Below are 21188 nucleotides of genomic sequence, written 5' to 3'. Positions count from 1 at the left end.
ATTTTTTAATGTATCAAAATTGTTCATTTCAATTTTTTTTTAGATGAGTATGGGGTAGATATTTTACAGGCGTCCTTCAATTCAAATCGTTTTAATATTATTGATCTCATTCCTCTTCGGTTAAAAACACGAAAATCTACATATTCCTATCCAAATTAATAAATATTAGATATATCCAGAGACTGTTGCTATATTTGGGTATCGTATAAAATCTGGCTTGTACCAATGTTACAAGAAACGTTACAATTCTGCAAAAAAACGGTAGCCCCTATTATAATCGACTCCGTAATTTAAACTTTCAATAACCAATATAAATTTAAAACAAAAAATATGTATTAATAGTATCTCAATGAAATACGGATCTATATAAAGCTATAAAATGTCTATAGTTGGGTGTTCTTTGCTTCTGTTTAATTTCCTTTTATAGTCTATACAGACTTAGTACATATTATTAAGTAAACATTTTTTGAGAAGTTTAATCAAAAATTTAATGGTTTTTGCTTAACAAAAAATAAAAAATCAATATCGATTTTAACAAATTTTGTGCTATTTGCACAATAATACCCATATTTATTTTCTATCTATACCTACAGTTTTAGCAAGTAGATCAATTTTTGGTTTTTTTATAAAGCTTATTTTTATGTTGAATTTTATATTTTAATAGAATAATTATTTAAAAACTAAACTTTTCGTTACAATAATCGATACAAATCGCTATAAATAATAAATATTATATAGTAATTGGTACGAGTAACTGAAGCTTAGAGCTTTTTTTTAAAATGGCTTTGTGGTTTATTTTAAATTATTATTTTCACGATATACGAACTTTAATAAAATCACTAATAAACAGCATTCGTTATTGTTAAATAAATTATTACATTTATTAATGTCGGAACATTTTTTTATTTTTATTTTTAGTCAGATAATTATTATTATCTTTCAAACGTAACATTGCCATTAATAAAGCTTATACATACACATTACTTCCATAATATTATGTACCTGATCGAAAAATAAAATCCCTATAAAATATTTATTCTCGATGTTAGCACTAATTGGATTTTAAATAACTGCAGTCCAAACAGCAAAGGCGTAAAAACAGACTAATTATGGTGTTAGTGAAAAAATAAATGTATTCAAACGCAGCAGTACTTATGGCGTAATTATTTACTATTTTTCCCTCGCCTGTAGTATTAATGTACTTACAATTCATATCCTATAAGTATAAACACAAATCAATTTCAACAGCGACGATGGTGTCGATGAGTATAAAACATGCTGTATTATACTTTTATATTATGTTGTACACAAGTATCACAGTCAGTTAATTAATTAATTTTATTGTGTATATATATATATATTTACAAAAAACCAATCTCGTCTATCACAGTCTGTAAATTATGCACAATACAAGAAAGAGTAATATTGAGATTGTAATAACATAAGTACATAAGCGTATAACGAAAAATATTATTATTATTATTATTATTTACCATAGGCGACGGATGACACTTTATTTATAATATGTACATTGTACAAGGTACTACAACAACAGCTGTACATAATATATACAACCTGCTGTAGACCGTCAGCAGCGATGAGCAAAAAAAACCTTTATGGCGAACCAATGAATAAGCCTTTTAAACAGTAAATCTATAATATAAAAATATATGTATGGAAATATTGCAGAATCAAATAATTGATATCATAGTTGAAATGACATCAGTGGTTGGATTCTTTTTTTTTTTTTAATTGTCCATGCTTCCGTTAACACAATACGAGTCTCAATGCTGAAGGATAAGGCAACATAGATAATAATACGATGTGTTGTTTATCTAGAAGTGAACGACATTAATATGCTCGATACGAAGATTATTGCTAATTCTTTCGATATTATTGATAAAATTAATTAATCGTAGGTTTTTAACAATGAAAAATGCAATCACTGTCCACTGCAGTGACCTTTCTTTTTATTATTATTATTTTTTTTTTTTTATATCGATCATAAAATATAGGTAGATATTTTAAGTTATCGCATTATATTATATCGATCCGTATCGACAATTAACGCAATTTAATGCGTGTTGAATATAATATTTATAAATAATAATATTTAAAACCGTCGCGTTTATAATAAAGTTAATCGTAGAGTTTCGGACAGTCTTTCCGAACTCGAAATTTTTGGGTAATCCTATTTTTTCATCGAACATAATAATTACGGAAAATCGTCGACCGTATCGTGTAATATTATTATTATTATTATTATACAAAAATAAAATACGGCGCCGCAGTGAGAACGCGTTTATTACCCTTCGGTGGGTGCGGTAGTGAAGCCACCTCGCGCACAATCGTTTTATATATAATATACGTAATACCTATAAATAATGATAGGTGCTTTATTATAATAATAACAATAACATATTATCGATTTATCGTCCGCGTTCGCCAACCGAAAAAGTTTTCGTAGATTCTCCCGGTGGTTTATTCACAAATTTTCGTGTTTTCACCTCCTACACCGCCGCCACCGCCGATTTAAACACGGTCTCCGTGAGTTACCAGCGCGTGTTATATGGAGCCAGCTCGCTTTGATGTTGAAAACTACTCATACGACGTCACGTACACAAGACAGCGAGGCTAAAACACGATACATATGTGTGTGTGTGTGTGTGTGTGCATTATCGTTACACGTGCGGCGTGGCGTGTATACATAAATATAATATTATAATATTTATGTGTATATAATGTATATATATATATATATATACATATCGATTATGTGGACGTGGGTCGCTATCGCGGGTACCGGTGAGCGTATAATTTATTATTTTAAACGCCCGATGTCTCGGCGAAGTGGAAACGCGGTTGGAATCTGTTGGACCGTTTCCTATAAATATATATATATATATATATATAGTACGTCCGTCCGAGTTTGGGGTGACCGAAGAGGCCGTTTCGCCACGAGAGAATTTCCCCGGTCCGGTAATATATATTTAATATATTATTATAATCCTCATTGTTCCCGACCGTCCGAATGTGTTATCGAATATTATAATAATAATGATTACTTTTACTGTCGTTCGGGTTTTATCCAATAGAGAATAATATTATGTATGGTACAGTGGGTAGGTAGGTAGGTAGATAGGTAGTCAGACGCTCACGATCGAAATCGCGAATAAACCGAGTTCGTAAAATAATAATAAATTAATTCGGCTAAATGATAATATTTATTATTAGGTCAGTAAAAACTCGACAAAAAAAACGGCGTTTATATAAAAATACGAATTCGGATACACAGTTGAAAATTTTCCGTTTCTCAATAACATTGTCCTCGTTTTTGTTGTTGCCGTTTTGAGCGAAATTCGCATCTACCTATTTAAGCGTTTATTAAACCAAGTGCACGTACTGGAGTTGAGACATCCGTGGATAACCGCAACATTGCGGTCGATATCAGAACGCCAATTAACTTCATTAATACAGACACCTTTAAACCAAAAAAACGAGCATCTAATCGCGGATTCTGTGTGTTGATTACAATCGGATATTATGTCGTTTAGTCTTCTTCGATATTTGCTGCACGACGACGACTTGAGGTAAAAACTATCTTCACAACCCATAAACCGTTTTCATCTTTAAACGCCGCGCATTTAAACTGTACTCAGTATCGATATATAATTAAAACATCGGTAAGTATAAAATAGTACTCAAAATATTGTAAACAATTTTTTTCTAGGCAAATAAGTAAAATGTCTAAATGAATACATAAATAAAATACTCGTGAAAACTTGTTATTTTACGAATATTTAAGAGAGATATTGTATTTCTTCGGTTATTGCGTGGCGTGTGACACTTTTTTAACAAATTAAGTGATTGTGCAATCATCAAAAATGGTACACGTATGATTTGAGACTGCTTGTTAATTTTTTTTAAACATCTTGACATTTTTAATTTTAATTTGTGTCGTCAATTTTGCCTGCAACAAACCCCTCAAAAACCGTTGCGCCATCCGTGCAAAACAGTTATAATAATAACATTATGAAATCGTATTTATTTTATTCTTGTCCGATGAAAACTAAATTATATTTTGAAAATTTAAAGTACCTACATAATGGTGGTTTTATGAGCTGCGAATTTGAAGAAGAACCTATTAAAGGATATATCTACACTGAATATTCTCGGGTAATAAAACGGTTTATACATTTTGTTGAAAACGTGTTACGCAATATTTGGTTAGTAATTACGTCATGATACGAGTGTGTGAAAATCTTTTTATGCTTTGTCGAGTGTTATTTAATAGTAACAAATATATGAACTTATATCGCCCGCCGGCTGTAGAAACTAATAAATGGCTGTGAAAATCGCTTTTAAAAAACCGTTAACGTTATAAATGCGTGTTAAAACGGTGACGTGCGATCGATAACATGCGAAATAAATTCGACATCGTAAAAAACATAACCTCTGTCGGATGAGCTTAAACGCAGACCGAAGTGCAAATTTTCGTATGCATAGTTATACCTGTAGCGCCCGCGTACCCGATATAATATTATGATGTACGTACCGCATGCTCGTGCATTATACATCCATTAAATGCATTTTTAATTGATCATTTATAATCAAAACTACCGATTATCAGCAAAAGATCAATACATAGAGCTGAGCCTGCACCTCCATCACTCGTTATTCAGGTCACAGCAAGCGAATTCACTAATACAAAAATAAGTGAATTTCGAACGCCGCCGACAAGTCCGATTATTATAACATAACATAATATTTGTATAATTGTGTACATTAACTCAATATGACATATATTATCTTAGGTAAGTAAAATTTTTTGGGCGGCAGTACCTATCGAGCAAAACAGTTCCCATCCGCTTTTGGTTTTTGAACGGAAAAAAATGGTAAGTAAATATTTTCGATATGTATATTTATTGTTAACTATCCGATCAAGGGAAATTTTTCGTACTACACACTATACTTTAATTAAACGTTTATAACAAGTGATGTAAAATAAATAATAATAATAATAATAATATGGAAAAAAAACATTATTATTTGTTACACACTTTTGAATTTCGTAGTAGGTACACATTTCATTTTTTGTACTACACAAAGTGTGTCGTAATAAACAAAATTTAGGACCTGGTTTTGAGAGGCGACTGGTATGTCATGGTGATAAAACCATTATGCGCGGTTTTTTAAAAATTCAATCTTACGTCATCGACTAAATCTATAAGAACCTTAAGGCAAGATAAATCATAATCAACAACAATGTCGACAATATTACTATTATATTACAATTTATGAATGACATTTATTTTATAAAAGACGAAAAGCAAAAACTTATCAAATGTATTTACTCAGATATTTGTCTACGTCCCGTTTTTGTCATCGTATTATTCGTTATGCCGAAGTTGGATAAAAATTTATAAAAAATGTATTTTATTAGGACATCCGGTAATGTGGTTTAATTGGTAATCCTGTCATAGCAGCTATGTTATAAAATAAAGGATTGCCGACGACAATGCAATAAGATTAAGTACTATGCTGTAAAGCTATTAATATGTTTCTTAATTTATCTCAATGTTCTATATAATTTGAACGAATAGAAAATCTCAACTAGCAAAAATAAATTAAATATATATCATGAGACTTCCTATCATTCAACTATAATTATTGATCGGTCGTTGATTATTGAATTTCAAATTTTTTTCCGACACATTTTACGGTTTTCTCGAACGGATTACTATAAATAGTTTAAAATATTATGCCTGCACACGTCTCAATGCCTATTATCTCCTCTCATTTGAGATTTATGAAGATTGGATCCTCTGCTGATAGCGTACGTCTGACGACAATTCTCCGTCAGAAGACGGGTGACGGTTTGCCTATATACGTTTTGGAATATTTTTTTTTCTTTTATTATTATCGTTTCTGGATCGAACGGATGTCCTTTGACGCGTTTTCTCGACGCTAAAAAAAAAAAAAAACACCTCTTAACCGTCGTGTGCGACTTATATTACACAATGAAAGCGTAAATAAACAACTATACATTATACATGCGTACTACACGTGAAATAATTCTCGACGCGCAAACGTATTATATTTCGCAAAAATTGTATACTATTACCCGCTCTACGTTTATTGTATAATATATTATACATGTACACCTGAAAATTTACATACTTTTGCCACTAATATAATCGGCGTACCTATATACTATTATATTATTACACCAGTAAATTGTTACGCGATGTGCCGCTCGTGTATAAAGTGCAGTAAACGATTTCTACTCCAACTTTACGAGTGCACGGTAGTGGGTCGTAATTTTGTTTTATTTTTTTATTTATATAAATATATATTTTTAATACTTATTCGTGTTTCCATATTACACGGCTAAGTACGGGTACACCTCGGTGTGTTTCAAAGTCGATAATATTGACCGCGTAATAACATATTACGCGCGTGTAGGTCGGCGGCCGGCGCACTCGAGTGAAATGTGTGTGACTATACCGCGCCGACGGTATAGTATAGGTATACCTACGCGTATAATATTTTTCCGCTTTTATTCGTATTCGCACCGCACTAAAAAAATTCCTGAGATAGAATAACATGCTCTTAATATGTAAGTAAGTACAGCGTGTGCTAAATCCTGCAGAGGCGCCATTATTGGGAAATGGCGTGCCGGCAGGGTGCTGTACTTATGTACCACTATTTTGTCAGCTGCGTCTTACTAGCCCTCCTTGTCGCACATGCAAATGCGCTAATGGCTGATGCATAAGAGTTAAAATATACTATGAAAACTATTATGCGTAGTACTATATGTAATACGCGTATGGAAGTATTAACTAATAATTTATATCGAAATGGAATCCGCGAAAAATCAATAATTGACTTTCCAATTTTTTAATTCATTATTAAGACAGTATAAATACCGGTATGGCCGCGGTCATTATTTTTTTACTCCTATTAATATGCGCGTAATACGTGTAATCGTTAAACTTCATCACTCAACTATAGGACCTTAACTCTATTTCCGCCTCAATCGAATTCGACATCGCCGTCAATCTACTCGACGAGATATAACTGTCCCCGACATATCTTTTAGTACTCAAGCAGTCTTAATATTGTTTGTGAAACGCTACCACGTTATCTATAGATATTTAATTTAATTATTTTGTCGACGTCACGCAATGATTATTACTGCTGCTGTGGATTTATTCAAATAAAAAAAAAAAAATACATATATAGTTTTTATGATAAAAAAAAAAAAAATAACAACATGCTTAATTAATGTTGGTACCTACGTCCCTTATTGAAAAAAAAAACTCGAATGGTACCGCTGAGACTAGATTTCAAAAATAAATATGTTTACCTCCACGTTATATAGACGCATAGCGAGTAAAAAGTAAGCTATACTGTACTTAAACTCGACGTTTTCTGTCTCGTGACTGATGATTTCGGTTTTCTGAGATATAATCTCTAAAAATAAAAAAATACCTCAGTCAACTTTTCTCATAACAACAATAATAATACACCTAACCGCAACCAACTTACCCCTAGACGCATCCGCCAAAATGTTTCGCGTTGCAATCGCATCAAAAAAAAAAAAAAAATCCCCTTAGGCGCGCGCTCAACTTTGACCTCGTGCGCGTTTAGACCATTTGGAAAAGTGTAATAATAATAATAATATAATAATTCATCTCTGTACTTACAACACGTACTATATGTATACAGAATGATTCACCAAGCATTATCACCCCTTTTTTTTTATCTTCAATAACGCAATTATTTTAATTCTAATTTTTGGAAATTTTAAATATTATTTGATACCGTCCTATCAAGTCTTTAAGATTTTCTTATATTACTTAAGAAGTGTCCTGCGTATGAAATACAAAATGGAGAAACCTCATTTTATACTGTATATTTTTAAAAGGAAATTTTTCTGAAAATTTAAGCGTTTCAAAATCAAATTGTGAACGAATAGTTTTTAAGTTATAACTTTATGCGTTAAGGACAATAAGTCCATAACATAGTATATATGAATGATATGTGTATTATGGTGATTTAAAGATTTTAATATAGCATAGATTCAATATTGTTTATTTTATACTTAATCAAAACCATTTTCACAGGACGATATTATCCATAGTATAAACATAATATATTTCTATAAAAACAACTTACTGACAACGACTGTTTTGGAATTTTGAATTAGATACGTACATCAAAATTTTCAAAAAACTCATACCTATATGCCTACTAAATAATTACTAAAAAAAAAAAAAAAAAAAAAAACGGGCGAGAGTGAGATCCTAGGCGAGACCTAGTGCGTTCTAGTTTAAAAAAAAAAAAAACAGGAGTTTGTATATCGCCACGGGCGGGACGTCAGCAGCGACGTCGAGCAAAGTACAAAAAATCTCAAAAATTTTGAAAACCTGGCGTTTAGCGGTGTGTTTAGAAATCTGGCGAATAAAAATTGTGCATCATAGATACCTACGCTTTGTTAACGGGGGGAAAAAAACCGAAGAAGGTGAGCGCGTGTTTGGTGAATCGCTCTGTATAAAATAATATAATATACGGTCGTTTCGCAACGGTCGACAATCGCATTTCGAAACGTATTACTCGCCGGAATGGGTTTTTTTTTTTTTTCGTCTAGAGGAAGACGGAGCGTGCTCGTGCGGCGGACCGTCGGAACGGGGTAACGCGAGTTTCATTTATTTTTCACGCTATATTTTTCGCGCGCGACGATTATTCGCAGGGGATGCGATGCGCGTAAAACTTTTGGCCCGGTCGCACCGTGCGTTGTATTACTATATACAATACACGTATCATTATATTATATTATAGCGCACGCTGCGTATTTATATATATATATGTATATATGTGTGTGTGTGTGTTTATATATATGTATATATGTGTGTGTGTGTTTATATATATATATGTGTGTGTGTGTACACGGTAGGTATATATACTCATACGGAAACAATATAATTATTGCACGCGCGGCTTTTGTCATGCGCGTTGTCCGGTTTTCGTTTTGTGTTGTACATTATTATTATTATTATTATTATTATTATTGTAATATTATTATGTTTTACACGCGACCTTTTGTTGTTTTTCTTGCGGATACGCTTTCGTCTCCGGTAACGTCGCGGCGAAACGTATTATTGTTATATTGTTATCATTATTTTCGTCTCCGGGAGTCTGGGGTGCAGATACAACGACTCGTGAGTGAGTTATTACGATACGAGAGCCGTCGAATCGAACGAGAAGCGCGTGCGACAAGTTTTGCTGTGAATTTTTGCCACAATATAGTGTATTATTGAATCCCGGGGCGAATAACACGGGAATTCAAATATCGACGGTGCGATCTCTGGAGGAAATGGCTACGTCAGTGTGTATTTAATCGAAATCGATCAGTGGCACGTGTATTTCAATGATCATCATAATATTATACGTATTATTCAAGTGTGAAGATTTCAAAATGTTTGTTTTGCGTATTGTGTGTAATGCATGAAACCTTGAAACGCGGTATTGCCGTCAAAAACTTTTGATTATTTTAGAGGGGAAAAAAAGCGAAACCAAAACAGCGAAAAAAAATAAAAGCAAATTTTACATTGTTACGAAATCTAAAATAACGAAAAAATATTATTATAATAAGTATAAAAGTATAAAAATAAAAATATCAACAAAATCATAATACGAGTATTACATTTTTATAGGGGTAAGTTATAAGCGATACCTTTTAAATAATTACAATATTGTCGTTAGTATAATTATAAGGTAATGATTAGGTTACATATTTTTTCTGAACAATTTTTATACTTTTTTTTTTATTATTATTACTATTTTGCACTAGGAATGAACTGCTCCTATTTAATTTTGTCCTCTAAGGCTCTAAATCAGTGTTTTCCAATATATAGGCCGCGACCCAAAATTGGGTCATGAAATATTTTTTTATGGGTGGCCAATCGCGACCTTTAATTAAAATGTACATGAAAATAGTTTTAACAGAATATCTATAAATGTCTAAGTAATATTTTATTTAATACCTCTACGTATAACAATAATTTCAAGTTTCGCTAGAATTGTAGATTTTACAATTTATAAATATCAATTTATCTTTATTAAAGTTTGTATTATATTTTTATCTTATTGATATGTGTGCTAATGACTGTCGTTTTAGTATCGATCAATTTTCCATCAAGTTGAACAATAAGCAGAACATAGAGACTACGAAAGTAGTTCCAAACAAAAGGTTTTAGCTTACGATTAGACACTCTAATTATATTGAATTAAAATATGAATTAAACAAAATATTTTTTACAATAAATTTTAAAAAACTAATCAAGTTAATGAACTAAAACCTCTATTCCAATTATCTTGGCCAAGTCCTTGGTAATAAGATATTATTTGTAATACTTACCTACCTATTCATAACAATTCCACGAACTAATTGAATACTTTGGTAATCTACGACCTTTTCTTCGACACATCGAGCGGCATATTCCAAGTGTCTTCAAAGTAGTCAATAAATGATTGTAAAATATTTTCGTTATCTGTGTAGTATTGTAAATCTATTAATTCATCAAACGCATCTATCACATGATTTTCTAGGAGATACTATAAAAACTTTATATTAGCTAATGCTAATATGAGTTGTATCTTTAATAAAAATTTCGAATCTGATAGTGATATATATTTTCGGGTCGTGTATTGAATTTGTTGTAATTTACGCCAAATAAATTGGGAAAAATGGAAATGGTGTACTTTTTGTTTTAAACTCGTAAATACTTCTTAAAATACACTAATTGATACCATTTTAAAATCTAACGAAATTAATTTTGGTGATTTTTGATTTAATTTTTTTTAATTTACTAAGGAGGTGTACATATGTTTTTTTTGTGATTTGTTTGATAATACGACGTAAACAGCAGGTATCAACGAATTGGTTGTCAATGCATGTATGGTATACATTTTAGTGAAAAGTGTCGGAGAGTACTTAAATAGCTAAATGTACCATCAACAAACCAATTATTACATTTTTCCATTAATTCTAGATTTTCTTTAATAGAAAATATTAATATACGATCATCTGATAGTCCGCTATCGTGCTGCATGAATTGCCTCCCATCTTTAGTTTAAGTACACTTTTCAGGTATTTCGAGGTTAAAAAGTGACTGAGGATTCGACGGTGCGCGATCATTACGTTCGCGTACTTTTCTTAAAGTGTGTCTTAAATTAGATACTTCGGGTAATGCACCTGATATAAATGGATTTAATTGTGATGAAGCGATTATTTGCTGAGGGTTATCTTGTGACGATAGTGCTTGGGATTTTATTCTCTCGACTTATTTTTTTTCTTTTTTTTTTTTACTTCATTTGCATAAGTCTGGGACGTGGTTATGCTCTGAAGGCTCTTTTTTAATTTTATTATTATTTGTAGTCGTTAATCGAATTTTATATTGCACATCCATACATTTCCAATACTTTTATTCCTTGTACATATTTTCTTATCCATAAATATAACTATTATACACGAATAAAAGCTTATTTTTATTAGATCTAATAAATTCCTCAACTCAAAAATCAAATTTAAAAAATATAATTCAAATAGAATAATAAGCACTACACTTGATCGTCTCGTCGTCGAAAGTCGTACGAAACGATTTTATGTTCATATAGTACACACGGTGTACACTATTCATAATAAAAGTGATGACGGATATTACTTTGAGTCACAATAATAATGACAGGCTAATAAAGATTATATTATTATTTATAGTTTCCCTATTCACTATTCACTATATAAACAACAATTTTCCCCTAAACATTTGATATATTATTTTTCGCTATAATTCAGTTTCTTTATTTTTATTTTCGATATTTTTAATTCGTTTTTTTTCAATTCACATTTTTTTCACTTTTTTGACCAATTACTCAATTTTTCAAGTTGATATTAAGTATATTAGTCTTTAAATATGAATAACAATGTCAATAATTATTATTTAAATAGTTACTCAAATGTGTAGTATAAATAATAAAATTATTTTAAACATAATTAACAATATTTATCATAGCATATATAAGTATACTATGCAAATGACGATAGAGTAATTTTGATCAGTTGCTTTAATTATTGATCAAAAATTTTTCGATTTTTTACTAAAGCAATTTACACAAATATGTTAAAATGATTAATTTTTAAACTCCGTAGCTGGGTTTATTCCATTAATTAATTCCACGAATTTCCATCACTTGAATCACATAATAGTGCTGTAATGATATGCTCACACATCATAATTTATTGTATATTTTATCATTTCGTTAAATAAAGTAACGGTCAAGTTGTCGCACGCAGATAGCCTTCAATAAAAACCTATAATCCCTATTGATCACTGACGAGAGAGACGATCTACATTGTTTGGCCACGTGGGAACCCAAACGCTATTGTGACCATATGGCACAAAGCGTTTGACCTATTTTCGTGTGCCGCCAAAGACAAGGGATGGTCCAATGAGGCTCTCTGTCATCGGGGACCCTGGCTGTCTTGATCACGTCGTCTTCTCTAGTCAGTGCATGAGCACTAGCCAAACCATCGAGTGCATGAGCACCAGCCAAACTATCGAGTGCATGAGCACCGACAAAATTGCAGTGCAGGCGCATTATACAAACGAGCAGGAGCTCTTCCCAAGACCCATCACACACCCTACAACTCAAGACTGCGGGCGACAGCTGGACTTCTTTCTTTTTCTAAGATAAAATCAGTGTTGTTTTTTCTTATTTAAATTTAAGTTTTCCTTAAGTCATATCGCAACTTGTATTATCTTATATCTTTCTCTGAGGATCGTACTACAGGTATACACCGCGGCGAACCAGGTAAGGTGCATGCCCTACATACTTATTGTCCGTACGAAATATTTTACTATTTAATTTACATACGGTGTATTTGATCATATTCTCGAAACACGATCTCGAGAACCCTCCGAAGAACAGGAGGAAGGTAATAGCGCAAGAACAAGTACATTCAATATTTATTAATACCGGACTTACATATAAGGCTTGTGTCCCTTGTGTCAGTCCGGCCACGTCATACTCATAACAAATACCCTTTTATAATAATTTTGAATATTTTACTTCTTTTTATTTTAATTTCTCTTATTTTTGTGTTATTACAGTGCATTTTCATTCAGATCAAACAAAACCAACTGTCATCAAATAATTAACACCTGAATTTAAAAATAATAACTTTAATAAGCTTAATCCCTGTTGATGAGGTATTATCAGTAATAAATACATATTTTTACCTATTCGACGAGACCTATCTAATCAAACATTCAAAACTCTAGTATGGTTAAGCGTATTGATGTCGAATTATTATAGGTATACTTGAATATTACATAATTGTAAATTATAGATAACATATTTTTTATTTACACTAGATATTATGAATATATTTTACAACTTTAAACTTTGTGCCTTTATTTTGATAAATAAATTAAATAAACCTAATTACTGTGAATTCTTTTAATTATCGTATTAACTAATAACACAAAATTATAAACGCAAATTTAATTTAAAACAATATTAGATACAGTTAATATGGCTTTAGGTACAGTAACTATAGATTTTATCCATTGATCCGGTAAACTAAAATTACTCTTTATTGATTGAAACTTGGTATCAAGTGTGCAATACTTGATTAATTTTATTAAGTGTTATTAATCCCGTTTGGCGAGAATTCGTCCTAAAATCAATTAAGTACCTACTCTAAACAGGTAATAACATTGTTCAAGCAAAAAAATGTATAAAAATTAAAATACTTATAAGTAGTTATACAATATACTTAAAACACGATATTATTTCTTGTGAATAGATACTATAACATAGGATACGTGTAAAGAATCGCAATTATTATAAAAATTGTTTTTTCTCCAAAAATATCAGCTGTAATATAAAAGAATGTATGTTGGCTAACTAAAAATTGCAGTATAAGTCTTATTTTATATTTTTTGGTGTAAAACTATTTTTTATGAAACTATGACTTATTAATGTACACGTTCAGATGCTTAATACATTATATTATTACAATAGAAATGGAATACTTTTATAAAACTCGTCTCCTAGTGGGGCACATCTATATATTATTATAACATCGTACAAAATAATCTGACGTGAGTCTAGACAAATACGCTGTATCAGCATAAAATAATTATTCAGTAAAATGTAATTTCCTTATAATGTTTTTAATTTATTTTATTTTTTTTTATTTTTTTTTTTTTAGACTACCAATAGAGTAGAACTACGTATTTCAATGAATGCTATTCATATAGCGTACATTATGTAACATCTATAATGTTTCCAAGTTTGAATCAAAATTGTACTCTCGTAAATTATTCTGTATTTTGTAACTTTGGTTTTACATTAATTTACTTTTTTTAAGTAATTCGTTACTCCGTATTTGCGTTTTGTCATTTTAGCATAGTTTTATTATAAATACTACACTATTACTTACCCGTTAAAAAAATTAAAAAAAAAAAATACATACACAATGAATGACTGTATGATATTTTATTATTACAATAATGGTATACTCTAGAATTTAATTACAAGGAACTGTTGATTATACGGGCTTCTAGAAAATAACATAACGTATGTTTATACTACATAATATTATTATGTATATTTTAATAAATTACCGAACTTTTATTATACACATTTATTTTTTTAATATTTAATCGTTATACTCTTAGGAAATTTATTTTCATTATCATATAATGTATGTATATATATATATATTTCATATACAAATTTAACGTGTTTGTCGATGCATCATCATTTATAGTTAAATTATCGTTTATTAGTTTATTCAGTTGACAAAAATAAACAATACGTCTTGTTGGAAATGTTATAAATATTCCGTAAAATAATAATAGTTACATGTATATTGCTATTTGGTTAACATTACTTGCATTACATTATTATCGTAATAATAATAATATTGTCTATCGATCACCACATGTTCAGTTAGGTATTTCACATACCTACGGGCTACGAGATACCTGAATTTTGGATCCAGTAACAGCAATGTAGCGATTTTGCCTTTACAATGCGCCGTTCACGATTAAGTTGTTCAAAGTCACAAATATTATCATTACTGTGATTGACCGAAAAAAATCTGTCCGTCCACCACAGCGATATTCGTGTCCAGCACTATAATTTTAGACGTATAATAAATGTATTCTAATTAAACGAATCAATCCAATGTTATTTGATCGAAAATAAAGCAAACTTGTACTAAAGCTGGCTTACCGAGTAAAGTACACATACATCGATCAATAAGTGGTTAGGAATAACATTCTAACACCCTGATATCAAAACTGTTCATCCCCATTATTCCTGCAGGTAACCCCAAAAATCGCTTAAAACGGATTTGAATGTCATGGCCTTCTGATTGACTACCCTCTCACTCCACGTCACAAAGTCCCAACACTGGATAGTTCCTCCGTTCAAATCCTCAGACTTTTTTTAAATGTAACTAACAGATTTTTATCTTATCATATTATATTAACACTATAAACATTGTTTGTGCTCGTTGTAAAAAGATATTAATACATTTTACGAATTCTAAAATTATAAAAAAAAAAAAAAGTTTATTATTTTTATAATTTTACTATCGGTAATATGTATTCATAATTTCTAATCAAAGGTATTTTGTACTGTTATCAACCGATTAATAATTTAATTAAAATTTTAACTATTGACAACGTATTTTTATTGTTACAGCAAAATTTGAATATAGCATACGAGTAGACTCATATGCCACGTTGGTACCTATCATTTATTTCTTTTTTTTATTTTTATTTACGAGCAAATATAATTCAAATAGCTATTTACACGCTAGAAACTTATTTATGTAGGTATTAGGTAATAATTAAAACTATAATAGTACCTATAATATCCAGTGCTTGACACCTGTCCAAATACAGGAAACTGAGTTGAAATTATTTAGGTGCATTTAAATTAATTTTAAATGTTGATATTTTATTTAATGTATGGCATTATATTTCTATGAAGTCTCAAAATATATAAGTAAGCATTTTAAATCGAATGAATGATTTTGAATAACCATTAACCCTGCATACATCGTAATGCTAATTGAATATTATAACCATTGTACAATTTTTTTTCTTTAAATACGACATAAAACAATAAAATACTTAACTGTGATTTATGACGTTCAAAAAATAAAAATAAAAAAACTGTGAATAATATAATAGTTACCAATAATTAATCTTCAAAAATTATTATTAAATGTTAAGAGTCTGTACTATACGTACCGTACTACCGTACTACAAGTGTCTACAAGTACAAGTATCTGTCTATTGATCTAATATTCTGATCCAAATAGACTTTTGAACAAAATAAATACAAAACAGTAGAAGACAGTAGATTATTTTTATTCGTTATTGTTAACCCACCGCCGTCGTCTCAGATGTGTCACGTGTTGACACAGAATTTCTATGAAAACCGAAAATTTCAGAACGATGTGTCGATATTGCCATGAGCGGACGCAAACTGTCTAATATTAAACAGTAGATTCATCGAACATGCTCGTTCCTCGTTCCCATTTTTCTTCTTTAATAACGGATTCAAACAAATTTGAAATTCTTAAATATTCTTAAAGACTACATTTTCAAATTCTTGAGAATTTTTGTAGATACTACTTAGCGAGTGTCCCGTGTTGACACAAACTTTTTATTTTTCATTTGATTGTCCTTCTTCCCAAAATTTTACGATAAATTTTTTAACGGATAATTATTTTGAAAATTTAGATGTAGGTACATGTACCCCAAATCAAAATTCAAATAAGTAATTTTTCAATTATTGAAATATTTACATAGTAAAAATAACATAGTCCTTAAAAATGGTTTTACAAATAGGTACATGAATTAGGTATTGTAATATTGGATCTGGTCACTTTTTTTTTTTTACTTAACATTACATTTAAAAAAATTAGAAATGTTGATAAATTAATATTAATTACTACAACATTTTCAAATCACGCGCATATCTTTCAAACCCATCATCATAGACCTTTAATCGTGAAACACACACAATAAATTAAATCAAACCTTAGAATTTTTATTTAAAATATATTTTAGTATAGGTACTTAAAAGTTCAAAAATCAGATACTGAGTAACTAAATTATTAAAAAGAGAGAGATGATCATGCTTTGTAAACCACTCTGTATACAATATAAACGCTGGACGAAATACATTACTAAATCTATATCCCAAAATTGTTTTCACCAAAAGTCATAAAATGACTCATTGTGACAACAGTTTTAGACTTTGTCATAATTGGAGATTTTACTACCGTGCAGTGGCTTCTGTATGGTAAAGGAACTAAAAATTAACATATTATCATATCTAATTTTTACTTGTAGAAACTTGAATAATATGTGATTTGCATGGTATACCTATTACCTAATAAGCCCCATGTAACAACTTACTTGAGAATGTTAAACAAAAAAATATCAACCAAGTATTACAATATATTTAGTATAAATTGTACTTGAAAATTTGTGAATTTTGCAAGCAACCATGTTAAACTCATCATTTCCTAAGTAAAACTTTATTTACAATTACTTATTTTTACATAATTAAATAAAAATTCTAGTTTTATCTTGCACATTATTTATTTTAAAAAATATATTTAACATATTACACACATAGAAAAATATTACTTATGAACAGTAAGTACAGAAGTTCTTAGAAATTTCTATAACTAATATATATGATAATGAATAAATTTACAATTTTTTTTTTTTATGTACAAACAAGCTCAATTATTTTTACAGCCGATTAAATGATAAAACCACTATAACACAGGCAGAATATGATAAAAATGCATTCAACCTGAACCAAACATTCTGCTGAAATATAGTTTAATAATAATTCACATAACTAATGACTCAATTGCATTTAGTTGTGAATACATAAGAGATAATCATTAACCAAAATTAATATAAATTTATTACATTATAACTATCTAGTAATATTATAACAAACATTATGAAAGTTCACTAAGTATTGACAAAAAATTATGATTATTGTTTATAACCATTAGCCACATTAAAATCAATAGACACCTTATATTCAAGGATAATATAAGAATTAAATATATAGATTAACTATAAGGTATCATATTCTATATGCAACAACTATGTGCGTCTATCAGTCTCTAATTATGTTATATTTTATTCTGGAAGATTTATGAGTCATATGCATTCGTTCATGGTTAGCAACAGCTGAAGCACTTTTCAATTCCATCCCACAATAGCTACACTGAAAATTTACTGAACCTTTTGTTTTAGTATGATAAAAATTAAAATGGACTTTAGCCCTGTCTTCCATCAAAAACATCTTGCTGCATACGCCACACCTATATTTTTTTGGTAAATCATCGTGTTGTATTTCATCGTGGTCTAACAGATCACAGAACCTTGAGAATGTCTTATCACACAAGTGGCATGTGTAAGGTGACCTCTTTGATGTTCGCAACGGTGTAGGCTCCAATAATTCTTTATCTTTTTTAGTTGGATGTGTTTGCTTTACATGTCGCTGCAGATCAGATACAGTTAAAAATATTTTGTTGCATTGATTGCATTCAGTTTTTTTATTCAAATCACGATGTCTAGCGACTGAGTGTTCTTTTAAGTGTACAAATTCATCAAATTTAGCACTACAATAATAACATTGAAATTTTTCTTCCCCATCATCAATGGGTTGTTTATTTTTAAATTCATCATTGATGACCTGAAAAAAAAAATTAATAATAATGGCAATTTCTATGAAAACTGGCTTTTTTTCATAAAAATAAAACCAAAAAAAAAAAAAAAAAAAAAATAGAAATAAGTTATGATTAAATTTAAAATATTATAGTAAAAATTGTATATTTAAATAATTTAATTATTTATTAAGTTAAAATGGGACGATTTTACAAACAAAAAACTAATAAAGGCAATTTTAAAAAAGAGGCCATGCAGGATGCTATAAATTAAGTCATTAATGACAAAAAATTATAAAGAGATGTTACAAATACATGTGGTGTTTACCTGTAGTTTTTTGTTTTTTTTTTCTTCAATAAATTGTTCATATGGTGTATGTATATAATTTAAGTTATATTATACAATTTATCTTTCCTATGTATTATATGAGTTTTTCGTGTTCATTATTTTATTCTATACCAAGAATAATATAGATCTCATAGTGGACCATAGATGGTCTACAATGAGACACTTTCTACTTTTTTTGAATAATTTAAATAGTTTTCAATAATGATCAAATACGCTATAATAAACCCTATACTTTCTGATTCGTTAGTATAGTTAGAAATACTTTACCTCTCTCCTATATTTAATTAAATAATAGGGTTTTTGTCTCAACATGGACTATTCTCCCCTACTTATTAGCAAAATATAACATAATATGTTAATAATATATAACATTAAAAATCTAATGATTATGAATGATATTATTTAGAAAACACAAAACATTAGTAGGTATTTTAAGCTTAAGTTTAAAAATCAATAATAATATAAATATTTTACTTTCAGAGATGAAGGTTTGTCGTTAAATACCTCCAAATAATCATCACACTGTATAAATTCATTGTTATCAATTATAATTGACTGAATGTCTATGGTTTCATCTCTGCCAAATTTGGAATTTGCATCCACAATATCTTGATGAACTTCGCTGACATGCATTGACAACTCATATTCACTAGGAAAAATATTATCACAAGATATACAGCAATGGTAGTCCACTTCATCGATTAGGTCTAACATTTGATTTACAGTTGATACTGGCTAGAAATCAAATAGTATGTCAAAAATATTATGTTAGATAAATCTGGGGTGGAAATTATCCGACTTACCTCTTTTTCAACAAAACCTGAGTTGAAATTGATTTCCTTGAGCGCATCTTCGCTCTGTTTTTTGAACATCACCCAATCTTGTACGCGGTCATAGCACTCGTTGCAAATGTGTTTTGGACCGATAGAATCTTCTGTGATCTGCAATAAAATCAAAGACACGATCAAGGTAATGAAAATAAGAAAAAAGGAAAGGAATAAGAACGACAGCAGACATTAAATTATCGATGCATCTAACCACTTGGTACCTTAATTTGCAGACAATTCATTATGTCACTGGCCAAGTCTGGGTCGGAAGCCATGAAGATCGGAAACGACGACTGGGTCTGCCGCAGACAGAATCTGCAGAACAACATATCGTCATTGTCGATGTCCATATCGTAGCGGGCGAGCGATAATTCGTCACCGTGTGAAAAACAATCGAACCGCGCGACAGCTTCATAACACGTCGGCAATCATCGTCGCCAGTCAAAAGATCGGATTAACGAATCGGTAAATCGAAATCCGAAAGTAACAACAGTGATCGAAAGAATAGAATACAATCATTCAAATGCAATTGTGTTCACCAAACAACGACAAAGCAGGTACTAAAACTACTAAATATTAAATAAAGACGAATTTAATGGTCGTTCGGTAGTTGGCAAACGATGGCGGTCTTTACATAGATAAAAGATTTATCAGACGTCGGGCCATGGGCGCACGACGCCATGTGTGTGGGACGTGGGTCTGTGATGTGTTATCATTTTTATCGACATTTCATATTTAACGACGACGACGGTGGAAAGGCAGAGGTAGTTCTTGTCCACGGCATTAAGGATTTTACCTTTGTGTTTTACTACCGTTAATGGTTGCCGTTTATATAGCCAGTCCTTCCACCGCCGCGGCTACAATATATAATTATTAAATAGGTACTACGATTAGTTAGTTGGTGAGACACTGAAATCCAGCTACTCGTTCGGTCTTCGATGGGCTGATCGCTGATGCCTGAAACGTTAGCCATGTAGATCATGATGATTAATACACAGAAATATTCTATCTGTTTATTTAAAACAGAATCAGAATATTCAGAGTAGTATGTTTAAGTGTATTGAGATTGTACTATTGTACGGCAATACACAACGATTCTTTATCTTCCTTCGGTGATAATCTGTAGTTTTCCCTGAGTTGGCGCAACTGACGTGTCGTCGTTGGTAGCACCGGACTTATCTCGCCGCTTATCCTATCTCTACCTTATCGTTTTTTTTTTTTC

The 21188-nt window shown here is 30.4% G+C and overlaps 1 pseudogene; it reads right to left on the bottom strand.

The window, feature by feature from the left end:
- Positions 1-17709: 17709 nt before the first annotated feature.
- Positions 17710-21017, bottom strand: LOC112601156 (annotated as a pseudogene).
- Between the last annotated feature and the right edge of the window lie 171 nt (positions 21018-21188).

This window comes from Melanaphis sacchari, unplaced genomic scaffold (genome assembly GCF_002803265.2).
Source record: "Melanaphis sacchari strain LSU unplaced genomic scaffold, SCAv2.0 Contig75_pilon_pilon, whole genome shotgun sequence".
In the NCBI taxonomy this organism is placed as follows: domain Eukaryota; kingdom Metazoa; phylum Arthropoda; class Insecta; order Hemiptera; family Aphididae; genus Melanaphis; species Melanaphis sacchari.
Note: the sequence above shows the minus strand (reverse complement) of the source record. Positions and strands in the feature narration are given on the sequence as shown.